The sequence below is a fragment of the Pantherophis guttatus genome, chromosome 1 (assembly GCF_059756535.1).
Source record: "Pantherophis guttatus breed Tessera chromosome 1, ASM5975653v1, whole genome shotgun sequence".
Classification (NCBI taxonomy): Eukaryota; Metazoa; Chordata; class Lepidosauria; order Squamata; family Colubridae; genus Pantherophis; species Pantherophis guttatus.
This window is the reverse complement of record NC_142063.1, coordinates 209,272,616-209,288,923: the sequence shown is the minus strand read 5'-3', so window position 1 is coordinate 209,288,923 and position 16,308 is coordinate 209,272,616. Positions and strand designations below refer to the sequence as shown.

At 37.0% G+C, this 16,308-nt stretch overlaps 1 long non-coding RNA gene across 1 annotated transcript in view; it reads left to right on the top strand.

Moving 5' to 3' along the window:
* Nucleotides 1-9,546: 9,546 nt before the first annotated feature.
* LOC117674247 (uncharacterized) overlaps nucleotides 9,547-16,308 on the top strand; it is an 80,214-nt gene continuing 73,452 nt past the window's right edge. The window contains exons 1-2 of the long non-coding RNA XR_015731303.1: nucleotides 9,547-10,637; nucleotides 14,907-14,980. This is a non-coding gene — a long non-coding RNA (uncharacterized LOC117674247). The remainder of the gene's footprint in view (nucleotides 10,638-14,906; nucleotides 14,981-16,308) is intronic.

Sequence of the window (16,308 nt, the reverse complement as noted above, 5' to 3'; positions counted from 1 at the left end):
GCAAAACACCAAAATCACCTAAAAAAATAAGGCAAGTTATTATAACAAAATAATAATTTCAGCATTAATTTTATTTTTTATATACACACTGAAACACATCTATGAAGCAGACAGCATCAACATCTCTCACTGCACTTTTTGTTTAGTCAATTATATTACTGGAGCATAATATATTGACTGTTTTACATATTGCACCATATTTTCTTATATAAAATGTTGATATATGTTTGAGACAATAACAATGACACAATGATACAGCATCTACTCTTGTAGTTCAAAGGAATTTTTGGCTAATCTTAAAATGTTAAGGCCTGAATAGTATTTGAAGGAAAGACACTCAAAAGCCCTGGGCTGTAAATTAGACTACGAAAATTAAAAAGAAAGAAAAGAGGAAGGCAGCAATTGTCAGTTCTATAATTTTGTTACGAAAAGTGCTTAGCAAATGAAGCTAGCAAGAGACAAATTCTATTTGAAGTAAATGTTGCCTTTTTCAGTTAACTATGGATAAGAATGGCATCAAATACAGTTAATATAAAATTCCATGTTATTGTTAATTACCACATCAGAGGAAACTCTTTCACTAAACTGTTTGCTGCAGAATATTAGTTTAATATTAAAAATAGTTTAATGGACGAGGGGATAGATGCAGACGACACTAAACTAGCAGGACTAGCCAACACTCCAGAAGATAGGCTTAAGATACAGAAGGATTTTGACAAACTTGAACATTGGGCGCTATCTAACAAAATGAAATTCAATGGTGAAAAAAATAAGGTTCTACATTTAGGCAAGAAAAACAAAATGCACAGGTACAGAATATGTGGTACCTTGCTCAATTGTAGTAACTGTGAAAGAGATCTTGGAGTCCTAGTGGCTGGCTTATTTAAATATGAGCCAACAGTGTGCTGCAGCTAGGCTGCAGTTCTAGGCTGCATTAACAGAGGGATAGAATCAAGATCACGTGAAGTGTTAATACCACTTTATAATGCCTTGGTAAGGCCACACTTGGAATACTGCATCCACTTTTGGTTGCCACAATGTAAAAAAGATGTGGAGACTCTAGAAAGAGTGCAGAGAAGAGCAACAAAGATGATTAGGGAACTGGAGGCTAAAACATATAAAGAACATGTCAGATGTAAATGCCTTATTCTCTAATGTGTAAATAGTGTATGAATGGGATATCAGGGGTTAACTTATTCTTCAATCTTTAATGTATTCATGACTCACCACTCCCACATATAGCTCCACCCATTGTATATATAAGGAGCTATCTTCACCCTTTTCCTTGCTTCTATCTGTGAATATTCAGTGAATATAGAATGCCTATTGTAAATAAAAGAAAATATATTTAAACCTTTACTTCTTAACATCTTTATTGAGTCTGATCCAGAAAATATTGCACAAGCTGGTAGCAGAGGATGGTTAATTGACTCAATAAAAACTTAAAAATGTCTAAGAAGGATAGGCCCAACACCAGGGCCTACAGCAAAGAAATGGAAACAGAACAAGAAATAATCAACGAATCCACAAACGCAATTTCAAGAGAATCCGAAGAATACATCACTGAAGATGAACAAATAATAGATGAAAACGATGACCAGGAGGAAATCGAAATAAAGAATAACGAACTCAGGTCAGAGATATTAAAACTATTAAAAAGCCAGAAAAATGATGAAAGCCTCATCGCGAACCTCCAAGAAATGCTGAAGAACAGCGGAGCAGCGAGAGAGAAAAACATCACTAATGAGAAGCCTAAAGAACCAAAAATTGTGAGTGATATGACTACAGAGAAAGTCATTACGAAGAAGAAGAAATGTGATCCCGCGCGAAATTTTGAATGGCAGCCATCTTGGTTTCAACAGACCTCCAAGGTGAGCGAAGCAGAGCCAATCAAAATGCTCAGTTCAAAATTTCTGGCGCGAAAAACGTTATCAGACAACGAAGAAAAAAAAGAGGATTCAAACTCCTCGGAAGAGTCAGAATCAGAAAGTGAAGATGACTCAACAAAATCTCAAGTAAAGTCAGCGATGAAAACGCTTTTTGCTGCTTTTGGGCCAAAACTAAAAATTACCAAAAAGACACCGAAGAAGAGAGCGAACAAGCCGATACCTCAAGACCTGCCCGCTCCCATCCTGACTTCGAGAGCGACGACGCCCGAACCTAGAGAGCCTTGTCGATTCCGCCCTACACCAAAGACCGAAGCAAGTGACTACACTTCCAAAAAGAAAAGAAGAACAGCCGCCGTCGTCAGAGCTCCCAAGGCCGAAACAGAGACCGACTCGTCTGAAGAAGAGCAGCGCGAGCGAGCCGCGGTGGAGAGAACCTTCCGTAACGAAGTCAAAGAAGAAATGGACAACGCGCATGCGCGAAACTACGCAGACGACCCGGGAAGACATGAACTGGTGAAAGAGCCACGCAGACTCGTTGCGAGCATCCCCATGCCGTTTTGCGATTTTCTACACTTGCGAGACCACGGACTACCTCAGGTTGTAAGTAATGGACAAAATAATGTGGGAAACTTACCCAGTGACTTCCCAAAACTAAGGGTTGATGGCATTAATTTGCAAGAATGGTATCAACAGCTCCAGGTGGTCTTTATGAAAGAAAACTTACTATTCTTTATCACTAGTCCCCCCAAAAGACCTTGGACTTTAAAAATAGATTGTTTACACCATAGAGCTTTTTACTTAATAATATCTAGTATGTCTCCTGCAATGTATCATAGCATCAAACCAAATCAGACTGTTTCTGAAATTATCCAATGCATGTTTAATTTGTTTCACAGCGACAGTGTAGCTACCACCACAAGAATGTCTAAGGATTTCTTTTCATCTAGAGTAAAACCAGGGGTTTCCATAAGTGAGCATTTAATATCTTTAAACAAAATAAGAGCTGAACTGCACTTGAGGGGGGAAGTGATTTCAGATCAAACAATGAAAAGTGTTATTATCAACTCACTTGATTCATCATGGGATAGCTTTATGTCACATTTAGACACTATCAATCTAGGATATTTATCCATAGAAAGTCTATCTAACAAACTGATAGCAGAAGACAATTCAAGAAAAAATCGTTCTAGCAATCACACAGAACACAAACCTTTTAGGAAAGTAGTTTTCCAAGAAAAATATAATGAAACATACAAATGTCACAATTGTGGATCCAGGGAACACAATAGAAGAGATTGCCCCAAAATTTCAAAGGAAAGACACAGGTCAGAATATAGGAACAAATACAATTATAGACAGTCATCCATAGATAGACATAGATATAGAAGCCCACCAAATTACAGAGAAAATAGAGGGGGCAGAGAAAATTCAAAAGATAGAAAATCTGGTTCACTGAATGGACTAAATAAACAAGACAGCACAAAATTACAGCAAAATGAGAGCAATAATTGGCTTATTGATTCTGGAGCAACTAATCATACCACCAATAACAAAAATATACTGTCTTCATTTACAGAAGATAAATTTGTAATAAAGGTAGCTAACCAAGAAAAGGTTCAAGTATTAGGCAGAGGGAATGTAACTTTGCCTGGTCTAGGAAAAATAGAGGGGGTATTGTTAATACCTGAAATACCTCATAACATACTAAGTGCCATAAAACTAAGTAGAGATTCTGACATTAATATAGTTTTCTCAAAGGGAAAAGCGACTTTAGAGAAGAATAAAACGAGTATAGGCACTGTAACGATTAAAGGAGGCCTACCTTATTTGATAACCAAGGAAGAATGGTTGCATAACATTGATTCAAATATAGAAGATTGTATTGAAGCAGATGATGAAAATATTAGCAACAGTGACAATGATGAATGTAAAATATCTCATAATCATACAGATACACACGATAAAAAAAAAACCAAAAATAGGTAAGCCAATTCATGATGAGTGTGCTCACATCTTGCATAGGAAATTAGGACATGCCAGTTTTCCTGTAGTACAAAAAATGATTGAACACGCAGAAGGTGTCAAAATAAAAAATTGTGAAAACTATTTGGAATGCTCAGTATGTAAATCTACAAAACTAAAAACTAGTCCCAGGCCAAGAAACTCTACTAGATCAACTAACAAAATTTTTGACTTAGTACACATGGACCTAGTAGGCCCATTAACTCCATCGATCACTTATAGAAAACGCTACTTCCTGACAATAGTAGACGATTATAGCCGTTATGGGTTTGTTTATACGCTAAAACATAAGGATGAAACATTTCAAAAATTTAAGGAATTTTACAAACGCATAGAAACACAACACAATATCAGAATAAAACAAATTATGACAGATAGGGGATGTGAATTCATGTCTAAAGAATTCTCCCAATGGTTAAAGGACAGAGGAATGCTACATTACACGTCTAGTCCATTTTCTGCGTTCCAGAACAGAATTGCAGAGAGAAAAAATTCCACATTACAAACCATGATTAGGTGCACATTGGAGGATGCTGGCTTAAGCAAACAATTTTGGTCAGAAGCCCTACATTATTCAAATTACACACAAAATAGAACTTGGTCCAGTATTGTAAACAAAACACCATACGAAGTAATGTATAATAGGAAGCCAAAATTAGCACACATGCACATATTTGGAGTCACTGCAGACGTACACATACCCAAACAGTTGAGAAGAAAGGGAGAAAATGTATCCAGAAGACTCAAATTCATGGGATATGAAACTGGCACCAAAGGATACAGATTCATTGATAATAATAACAAATTTATAGTTTCCAGAACAGCTGTGTTCCATGAACAAGCCAACTGGTCTAAATTACATCTTAATGAAATATTTCCAAATAAATGTAAAGAAACAAAACCTCATGAGGAAGGGACCATAGAAAAACAAAATATCAACAAACACAAAAGCAAAACTAAAACTTGGACAAATAGCCAACACAAAATAAGAACAGACACACTGACCAAAAAGGAAGCAAGATATTTACACGATAACAATAGCAAACCTGAAAGAGTCATTAGGAACAACAGGAATCAAATGCCAAACAAATACAGGGATTACATAATGCATATGGATGGTGAATCAATAACACCTAACTCATATGAAGAAGTGTTAAAACTTCCTTGTGAAGAAAAAGAAAAATGGGAACTAGCTATGAAGAAAGAGATGGAAAGTTTACAAGGATTAAATGTATTTACACCTGCAATTGCACCTAAAGATAAAACAATTATTGGTACCAGGTGGATATATAAAATTAAGAATTTAGAAGGAGGCAATACTCTATACAAAGCTAGATTAGTTGCACAAGGATATGCACAGAAATATCCGGAGGACTATACTGATACGTATTCCCCCACAGTAAGAACAGAGAGTGTCAAAACAGCTCTAGTGGTAGCATCAGCACTCAACCTTGATGTATTTCAATATGACATACAGACTGCTTATCTACACGCGAAACTAGATAAGGAAATATATGTAAGAGCACCTCACAGTCAATACACCAACAAAAATGAAATTTGGTTGTTGAATAAGAGTTTGTACGGATTAAAACAATCTGGTAAAAGATGGTATGATTGTTTGGTAAAAGTACTTAAGACTATGGATTTCAATGCTACCACTGCTGATAACTGTTTTTTTGTCAAAAAGGGTGACAACTACGTTGAGTTTGTATTGATTTACGTAGATGATATTTTGTATATAGGAAAACACAAAGAGAGAAGAGAAACTTTTGTAAATAAGTTAAATGAACATTTCTCGTTGAAATCCCTTGGTAAAGTGAACAAATATCTTGGTGTCCAAATTAATAAGACTAGAAGGGGATTCAAACTTAATCAAAGAGATAAAATTATAGAACTTTTGAATAAATGTAATCTTATCAATGCCAAACCCTGTGATACTCCTATGCAAACTGATTTTCTTAGAAATACTGATGAATCTTCCCCTGAATTCAAGGATAACACATTTTATAGATCAATCATAGGTTCACTTCTCTATATATCTAATTGGACTAGGCCAGATATCGCCTTACCACTCAACTTATTATCCAGACATGTAAGCAAACCAACAATGTATCACTGGGAAGCTGTTAAAAGAATTTTAAGATATCTGAAAAGTACTCTAGATTTCTGCTTAGTATTAGAACCTAGTGATAACAAAGAACCAAAGCTTGTATGTTACGCAGATGCAGATTGGGCTGGAGACACGTCATGCAGGAAAAGTACATCTGGATATATTTTTCTCTTAAATGACTGTCCAGTTTACTGGTACACTGGTAAACAAGAACTAGTAGCCACTTCAACGACAGAAGCAGAATATGTTTGTTTATCCAAAGCTGCAAATAACCTTGTATGGTTTAACGATTTAATTTCAGATGTTTGGAAAAAACCTGCTTTGCCTTTTGTCATGCATGAAGACAATAAAGCAGCTATTGAAATATCTAGATCTGATGCCATTGGACAAAGGTCCAGACATATAGATATAAAATTTAAACATGTGAGACAGTTGTCTCAGGATGGATTTATTAAAGCAATACACTGTGATACTTCAGAACAATTAGCTGACATATTAACAAAGCCCTTACCTTCTAAACAGCACAAATATCTGACTTCTAAACTGCATATTTTATATTGTCCTGAATCTGAATGTAATTGGTGTTGTATAACGAATCGGCATTTAGAGGGGGATTTGTCAGATGTAAATGCCTTATTCTCTAATGTGTAAATAGTGTATGAATGGGATATCAGGGGTTAACTTATTCTTCAATCTTTAATGTATTCATGACTCACCACTCCCACATATAGCTCCACCCATTGTATATATAAGGAGCTATCTTCACCCTTTTCCTTGCTTCTATCTGTGAATATTCAGTGAATATAGAATGCCTATTGTAAATAAAAGAAAATATATTTAAACCTTTACTTCTTAACATCTTTATTGAGTCTGATCCAGAAAATATTGCAACAGAACAGTTGCAGGAACTGGGTATGTATAGTCTGATGAAAAAAAAGACTAGGGGTGACATGATAGATATTGGAACACTATCTCAGGGGGTGCCACAAAGAAGAGGGAGTCAAGCTATGCTCCAAAGTACCTGAGGGCAGGACAAGAAGCAATGAGTGGAAACTAATCAAGGAGAGAAGCAACTTAGAACTAAGGAGAAATTTCCTGACAGTTAGAACAATTAATCATTGGAACAACTTGCTTCCAGAAGTTGTAAATGCTCCAACACTGGAAGCTTTTAAGAAGAGATTGGATAGCCATTTGTCTAAAATGAAGTTGGGTTTCCTGCCTAAACAGGAGGTTGGACTAGAAGACCTCCAAGGTCCCCTCCAACTGTTATTCTATTCTAATAAATAAACAGTTTCATGCAACATATTAAGAAATCATGTAACTTTGGGCTTTGGCCTAACTTTAATGTGTTGTATGAATACTACTACAGGAAATACTCAACTTACAACCACAACTCAGCCCAGAATTTAGGTTACTAAGCGAGACACTTATTAAGTGAACTATGCTCCATTTTACGAACTTTCTTGCCACAGCTGTTAAGTGAATCGCTGCAATTGTTAAGTTAGTTACATGGTTGTTAAGTGGCTACCCCACTGACTTTGCTTGTCAGAAAGTGGCAAAAGGGCATAACGTGACCAGAACACTGCAACTGTCATAAATACGAATCAGTTGCCAAGTGTCTGAATTTTGATCTTGTGACCATGGGGATGATGCAAGGTTGTAAGTGTGAAAAACGGTCATAAATCACTTTTTTCAGTGTCATTGTAACTTTGAACAGTCACTAAATGTATTGTTGTAAGTCGAGGACTACCTGTAATTAGATTTAACAAATTATCATGTCCAGATTTGCCCAGGCATGTATGATCTACTACTGTCTGACCAGGAACTTTGTCCCAAACTGTCCAGGATAGGGGTAATAGAATTACAGACATTAATCAGGAGAAACGAGAAGCAGCATTTCCTAGCTGTGTTTTCCATAAAAAATACCCTGCCTGTATGGACCTGAGGTTCAGATGATTAGATTTTGTTTTCTTTTGTTTATTGTAAAAAAAAAACACCAGATGTATTAATGCTGATTTAGCTTATGCAGTGTAATGAAAGCTCTTGAAAACTTGTGGCCAAGAGTTGGTACATTCCAATGACTCTCTGGCTAACTTTTTTTTTTTATTTTCACTGATAAATTTACTTGAATGATTAGCTAAACATCTCAGATTAACAAACTTTGGTCCAGTTGCCATGATTTAACATTTTTAGATAGTTTTGGCCTGGATGATTGAGTTTTCATTGATATATTTCAACACATTTTGGAGAGAAACCCCTGCAGTTGGTGTGGCAAGAGTTGGTACATTCCAACGACTCTCTAACTCAATTTTTGCCTAACTCAATTTTGTATTTTGACTGTTGAAGTTACTCGGATGAGTAATGAAACGCCTCAGATTAACAAACTTGGGTCCATTGCCTTGATTTAAACTTTTTTTTTTTTAGAGACTAGGCCTGAAGCATACTAGGCCTGGGCCCTGTATGAAATTGCAGATTGGTTTCACTCCAGCAGTATTTTAAGATATGAAATTGCACATTTCTGTAACAACCCAACTCTGCATAAACTAAGCCAGCATTAATACATCTGGGTTTTGTTTGCCAAAAAAAAATGTATTGAAATATGATGATGGAGTTTTCATTGACATGTTTCAGGCCTAGTCATATCTGATTGGCATAACCAAAATAACCATAACTACTAATAAATTAGAAAAGATAAAAGAAAATGAGAGAAAAGACAAAGAAGGGATAGAAACCCAGATGACCCCTGAGTAAACGAAAAAGGGGGAAGGAGGAGGAAAAGGGAAAAAAAGTGTTATTATAAAAATGTATAGTAAGGATGATATTTGTACAACCAGCAAAATGGAAAAGAAACTGTAAGGAGAATATAAATAAATAGATAATTGGGATTGCTGAAATACCATATTGAAAATACATGAATGGAAAGTAAACACAATAATGGAGACGGGATGAAGAGAGGAATAGAGGAGCAGAGTGGTAGAGGAAAAAGAGGGAAGGAGAGAGAAGGAGAGAGAAGAAAGGGAAAAGGAGAGGAAGAAAGAGGGGAAATGAGAGTAGGAGAGAAGGTTAGGAAGGGAGGAAGAAGAGAGAAGTGGGAGAAGGGAAAGGGAAGGAGAGGGGGAAGGAGAGGAGGAAGAGGAAAGTTGAAAAGGATAGGAGTAGAGAGGGAAAGGAAAGAGAAAATAAGGAGAGAAAGGGTTGTTGTGGTATAAAGAAGAGATGGAAGAGTAGAAGAGCAGTCCAGAATATATAATATTTTAACTACTGAAGGCAGAAAAATGAATTAATAGGGAAACTAAAGATAATAGGTATGATTAATACTGGTTAAGAGTATTTATGAGAAAGAAAAATAAAAAAAATTCAAAAAACCCCCACAAAATAACCATAACTGATTGAAAGAGTTGCTCAGTGCTAAAAGAGTATGGCTAAGTTGTGTACTGTATATTGCATTTTGCTAAGTAAAAAGAAACCAATTGGGCTTCAGTGCTGCGCAGCTCACCCCACTGACCCACAACAGAGCCGGTGAGTCTCCTAACAGTTGCAATGGCTGAACTCCTATCGTAGCAAATGCATTCCCCAATACAACTTTGACTACTACAGCTTTAATCTTAGCTAAGTTTACATGGGCAAAGTGCAGCTCATTGCCAGAGCAAACCCCAGGTCAGTACTCAACATTGACTTAACCACTGTGCCAGGAACTATTTCACCCCATAGCCACTGAGAAATGGGGAAAGTGTACAGATAGTCCTCTACTTACAACAGTCCATTTGGTGACTGTTCAAAGTTACGACGTCAGTGAAAAAAAGTGACTTACCACCGTGTTGTTGTTTTTTTTTTGCACTTACGGCCATTGCAGCATCCCCATGGTCATGTGATTCGGATACTCAGCAATTGGCCTATATTTACGATGGTTGCAGTTACAATAAACCACCTATTTATTAACGGTTGCAATTTATGATGGTTGCAAAAGAGTCATGTGGTTCCCTTTTATGACCTTCTGTCAAGCAAAGTCAACGGGGAAGCCAGAATCACTTAACAACCCGTGTTACTAATTTAACCACTGCAGTGATTCATTTTAATAACTGTGCCAAGAAAGGTCATAAAATGAGACAAAAGTCACTTAACAAATGTCTCGCTTAGCAACAAAAAATGGGGGGGCTCAGTTGTGGTCGTAAATCGAGGACTCCCTGTATTAGCTTCATCAGTGACGAGGAAAGGAATAAATGAATGAAATGAATGAAAAGCCAGAGCCCTCGTGTTTATTCCTCCTATCAGTAAAGCAAGGCCGAAGAGGCACCATCCTGTCACCAAATCCACCATGTTTATTTCTGGCAACAGTGCTAATGTGAAGAACAGCAATGACGGAGACATTGTGGTGATAGGAGGAGCTAATTGAGATGCGTGAAGCTGTTACCATAGGAACTGCCAAACCACACTCTCACTGGAAGGCCCTGACAGCAGTTGGAAAGTTCCAACTGCCATTTATGTCAGGAAGCAGCAGCCAGTGAGGGAAAGCAAGCTCAGCTTCTTGCTTATTATATCTTAGCATATTATGTGAATCCAATGACTCTTCTGGCCATACCTGCTTTATGGGATTATTGTGAAAATTAGAGAAATGGGTAGGGCTGTCTTTAGCAGGGTGCAAGCGGTATACTAGCTGGCTGACTGGATGGATGGATGGATGGATGGATGGATGGATGGATGGATGGATGGATGGATAGATTGATCAGATATGGATGGATCAGATAAGTAAGATAGATCTCTTAATTCAAAATTGTGTCATCTACCCAGTTTAGAGAGGAAAATCAAATATAAGAAAGCCAAAGCTGAGAGAAAGTAGTAAAGCAGTAGTAGACTGCTAGGAAAGGAGGACAGAGATAGGGAGAAATAGTACCAAAATTGTTTTTGACATGCAAGAGTTAGTAGAAAGCAGAGTGGTGTGGGGACAAACAAAGCCATACCATATCATGCTAAGCCAGGATCTTGAGCAGGGGTGAAATGCTACCAGTTCGCTCTGGTTCGGGTGAACCTGTAGTGATAAAAACTACCAGCTTGGGCGAACCAGTAGTAAAAAAAAAAAGCTACCGGTTCAGGTGAACCAGTAGTTAAAAAAAGCTACCGGTTCCTCCAAACCGGTATTTCCAATGATCAGCTGTGCAGCAGGGTTTAGCTTTGCTAGAAAGCAGGAAATCCTGCTTTCTATTTATCATTTTTTTTTTTTTTTTTTTTTATTGAAAAGGTTTTCAAATACAAATTTTTCCCCCTTTTTCCCCCCCCTCCCCCCCCCTCCCTAACCCCCCCTCCCCACCCTTCCCCCCCTGTGACTTCTTCGTAACAAAAAAAAACCCTAATTCATAACAGATTACTTACTCCCTCCTCAAAATACTGACCTTTACTTACTAAAAGTATTATAAATCCCCCTTTATCCATACATTTCAGAAAAGAAGAAGAGAAAAAAAAACAACAAAAAAAAACAAACACATTATACTATAACTATTATAAAATAACTCTAATTTAGCATAATAGTGTTTTATATCTATGCATTATTGCAACAATTCAAAACCACCTTCCACTTTAAAACTATACAATAAGTCCTACTTTAATAACATTTCAAAGCGGGCTCCCCATAAAATCTAATTTAACATTTATTCCACTCTATCCATTTCCTCCACTCCCCTAAATGTATCACTTAAAAATCCCTTTTCTTAAACTAATCAGTCTGTAGCTAGCTTATTCACCCACTGTCTTACAAATTTACCATACACAACAATTCTTGATATCTTTAATTCACTGCCCACACTACTTAAAAATATATATATATATATATTCCATTATATCTAAATAAAAAAAGAAAAGACAATAACTTTAAATTTATAGTCCATATAATATCTTCTTGAAGTCTTTCCACTGGATTGTTAAAACCAACATCCATAATAGGGTGACATAGCTTGCGAATGCAACAGTTTATTCAAGATCTCCAATCATATCTGCCCCCATCAGTAGTAAACATCTTCTTATATATATAAAAGTAAAAACAACCACCCGAGTGACATTATAATTGTATTCCATATAATAATAATTGTGGGTTTCATCAGGATTATTAATTTCCATCATCGTATTGGGTAACAACCCGATCTTCTGCATGTCCCAATGTGATTCTCTTGCCTTATAATTCAAGATAATTATAATATATTTATCAACACAAAAAGAAGTTTCAAAGTAGATAATTCAAAACCATCAATTTGAGGCTCTTTCCATGTCCCAAAATTACGGCAATGCAGAGATCTGCCACTATCCTCAGGATGATATTGACCAATATGTCGCCTCCTCTATGTTTTCACATAATCATTCATATTTTAAAATCACTGGCTTCACTGTTGCTTGGGTTAGAAATTTCTATTTTTGTACAACCTATTTCTTTTTTTGTTTTCTTTTTGTGGGTTTGACCTCCATCCTAATTTTTTGTGTCTCGCATTTCTTTTTTATCCCTTGTATATCCTCTAATTGGTTTCCATGCTTGTCCTTGCCTTGATAAGTCATCACATTAAAATCAGATGGCACTTCTCTCAAATTTGTAGATAATCCAGCTGGGGTATCCGATAAATCCAAAGGCAATTTATCTGGTACAGTCTCTGTCTTTAGTTCCAGCTCCTTCTGCTTATCCTGTATTATATCTGAAGACGTTAAATTCATTTTCAACCTATTTTGATAAAATTCTTCCGCCCTTTCAACAGTATTTAACTGGTATCTTTCTCCTTGATATCTCAATATAATACCAACTGGGACATCCCACCGGAATTGAATATTTCTCCTTTTTAACTCAGACACCAGAAAGCCAAATTTCTTCCTTTCCATTAGTATCTTAGGTGGGAGTTCCTTGTAAATCCAAATCTTTCTTCCATACAATTGCAAATTAGAATTGAAGGAATTTTGCACAATTTTATTCCTAATTTCTTTATCTGAAAAATAGATTACCACATCTCTAGGCAATTGCCTTTGCTTGGCAATCCAAGAGTTTATTCGATAAGCTCTGTCAATCCTACAAAACACTTCCTCAGGTTGAATCTTTAAAATCCCAGCTAGAAATTCAGAAGATATTTTCCTTAAGTCATCTCTGTTATTTTCCTGCAAACCTCTAAGTCTTATTGCATATTCTGTGAAATTATATTGTATCTTTAGAACCTCTTTTTGAATCCTCTGTTCCAGATATTCTACATTACCAGACTTTTGGTCAGCATCCATTTTAAATTTTTCTTCTGAACTATAATCCTGAATATTTAACAAATCATTTTCAATTTTTTGAATTCTATTGTCCAATTTATCTTGAATTTCATCCATTTTTGACTCTAGTAAATTAGTATTTGTATCCAACCGAATCATGAATTCTGGCAATTTTAAAATTTTTTGCTGCAAAAAGTCAAACTTGGATTTCACCAATTCCTTAATTTCCTGCTTAAATTTTTCAAGTTGCTGATTCACAATCTCATCCCTTCTTTCAATCTCCTCTAAGAGAAATTCTATTATATTAAAATCAGGTTTCTGGGACTGAAGAGTTAAAACATGTTGCTTTAAATTCTTAGTGGGGGAATCCCCCCCACCTATTTGTTTGTCTGACTTCACAAGCCTCAGTGCCATGTTTCCGCCTAAGCAGGCTTTGTTAGAAGAAGAAAAAAAAAAACAAGACAAAAGACTTCCAGCCAGCAACACTCAAGCCTCCAGGGAAAAAAGAGAAAAACAAAAACAGGAGCGGAGTTTTGTCTACAAATGTAGCCAGTGGTATTTATTCCGCTACATTGTAATAATAAAAAACGGAAGAACTTTCCCTCTCAAACTCTTCTCCAGCCGCGGCAGACGCCATTTTAAAAAGAAACTTTTTTCCTCTTTCTCTTCCTCTATTCTCTTAAGTAATTTTTAAAAGATAAGTAAAATACTTGCGCTTCAGTATTACAGGTCCAGCTCACATTTTCTTTGAGTAATCTGTCAAATTCGCAAGCTTGCTTTTGACGCCTGGCTCTGCATTAGCAGAGGTCTCCCAAAGCCCGGAGCAACGGCTGGGGATATGGGGCATCTCATCCGCTCCATCCCAAAAGTAAAAGAAAAACTTTTGGGACTCTGCAGAGAGTTCTACCCACCCCTGCCGGCTCTATCTCCGTTTCCTCATGGGAACGGAGTTTTTTCGAGCCGCCGTTCCGTTGTGAAGGCGGCTCTGACAGGCAGTGGAAGCTGACAATCCCAAAGGAACGTCTGGCGGCGGCCAGCAGCAAACAGGAAGTCAGGAAATCCTGCTTTCTAACGAAGCTAAATCGCACGCCACAGCTGATCCCCCCCACTCACTTCTACTTACCTTTCCAAACCTCCTTCTGGCGCGTACTGTGCATGCACATGCAGCACGTGTTTGGCACGCAGCGCGCATGCGCAGCCAGCAAACCAGTAGCAAACCGGTTTGGATTTCACCACTGGTCTTGAGAAAACCACAAGCTTCTAATTTTTTCCACTTTTTGTTACTACTGCTACTTATAATCTTTTAAAATTCTGCCTCATCTGTACTCCAATATTAATACATTTTTGAGGTTTCAAATACTGAATGTTAAATAATTTTCATGAGGGAAAAAAAAGATGGACTTATCAGGCCTCACAAAGAACAGCTGTAAATTTCAGTTTTCCAGACACTAAATCCTCATCCTGGCAGAAACATTATGGCAGATACTAGGCAGAAGTCAAGCTGACAGAACGTTTCTGGATTAATTTCTCTATTACAGACAAGGATGAAGTTATATACAGGTGACCTTGTTTAACAACCATGATTAGGACGAGCAACTCTGTTAAATAAAGCAACTGAAACCGCCACCGGATCTATGATCTTACTTTAGTTTTGCTTTGCTTTGCAGATCTGTGAAGATGGAAATGTGAAGATTGGTCACAAAGCTACTTTTTCATCAGTGTCATAACCAAGAATGAACTGGTAAATAAGTTAGTCACTAAATGAGGGATACCTCTACACATATGCAAACAAAATTTCTGCCTACTGCAGTTCACTGCCATTAAAGAGAGCAGATAGATACATTTTCTAGGATTTCAATTCTAATACATTTCCTACTGTTTTTGCAAATCAGTAAATATTTGTTTTTTTCACAGCTTTGAGATTGTGAAGCACTTGTTCAAAACTGACCTAATAGGACAGCACTTGTCCTGTCTGACATGACAACAGGTGCCAGTTTTATTCTTTACAGATGTGAACATTGTGTTTTCAGAAGACGGGCTGGGAGAACTTTTTCTGGGAGAGGTATCAAAGAAGAAGGCTTTGATCTAAAGTAACAGTTCACTCCAATGGAATTTTGCAGTCTGACAAAGAGTCAAGGTGGTGGTTGCAAAAGCTTAGTCCCCTTTTTGTCAACATGCAATTTATGGCAGGGTGACTTTGGGCAGGATCAGGACAGGGTCACTTTCTCAGCCCAACCCACCTGACAGAGGTGTTGTTGTGGAGAAAATAGAAGGCAGGAATGTTTGCTGCCTTGAGTTGACCAAAATATATTTTAAAAGTCAAGATAAAATTTTATTATGGTTAGCTTACTGACTTTGTATGCTTCGGTAAGCCTTCATATTATATTAGCTTAGTGTATCATTGTCCTTCAGATATTCTTAAATGCTTTTTTTTTTCTTCTTCAACCTTCTGGTGTACTTGCAATATTCGATATTTATCCATTTTCCTTGATAAATAAAATCTGTCAACATTGCTGCATGGATGAAGGGCATGATTCAGGTGTCATTATTTTTCTGATCTTCCCATTCAGGGCCTGCTTGAGTCCAGTCCACTGTTCCAGCTTTGTATCTAATGATAGGAATTGCCCAGGCACTGATTGCTTTGATGGTATTTGAGTTTGGACTTTAGGATCTTCTTCACTCTCTTGATGTATGTACTTCCAACCTTTTTCTTGAATTTGGAATGCTTGATGTTGTCACCTTGAAGGATGCTTAGATATTTGTAGTGATCATCTTCATCCAGACTCTTGATGTTACTTCCATAGGGCATCTTGATTCTTTCAGTTTTCACTACTTTTCCCTGTTTGATGGTGAGGGTGGCACATATGTCCAGTCCAAACTCTATTGCAATATCTTGGCTGTATCTATGGACAGTGTTGAGCTGCAATTCTATTTCAGATGGTATTTTTCAATACAGTTTCAGATTGTCCATATAAAGGAGGCAGAATAGTCTGGCAGATATTTTTGATGTTTGAGAGACATGGCCTAAGTTATTCAGTATTTTTGATAGAGGAATCAGTGCAGTGACAA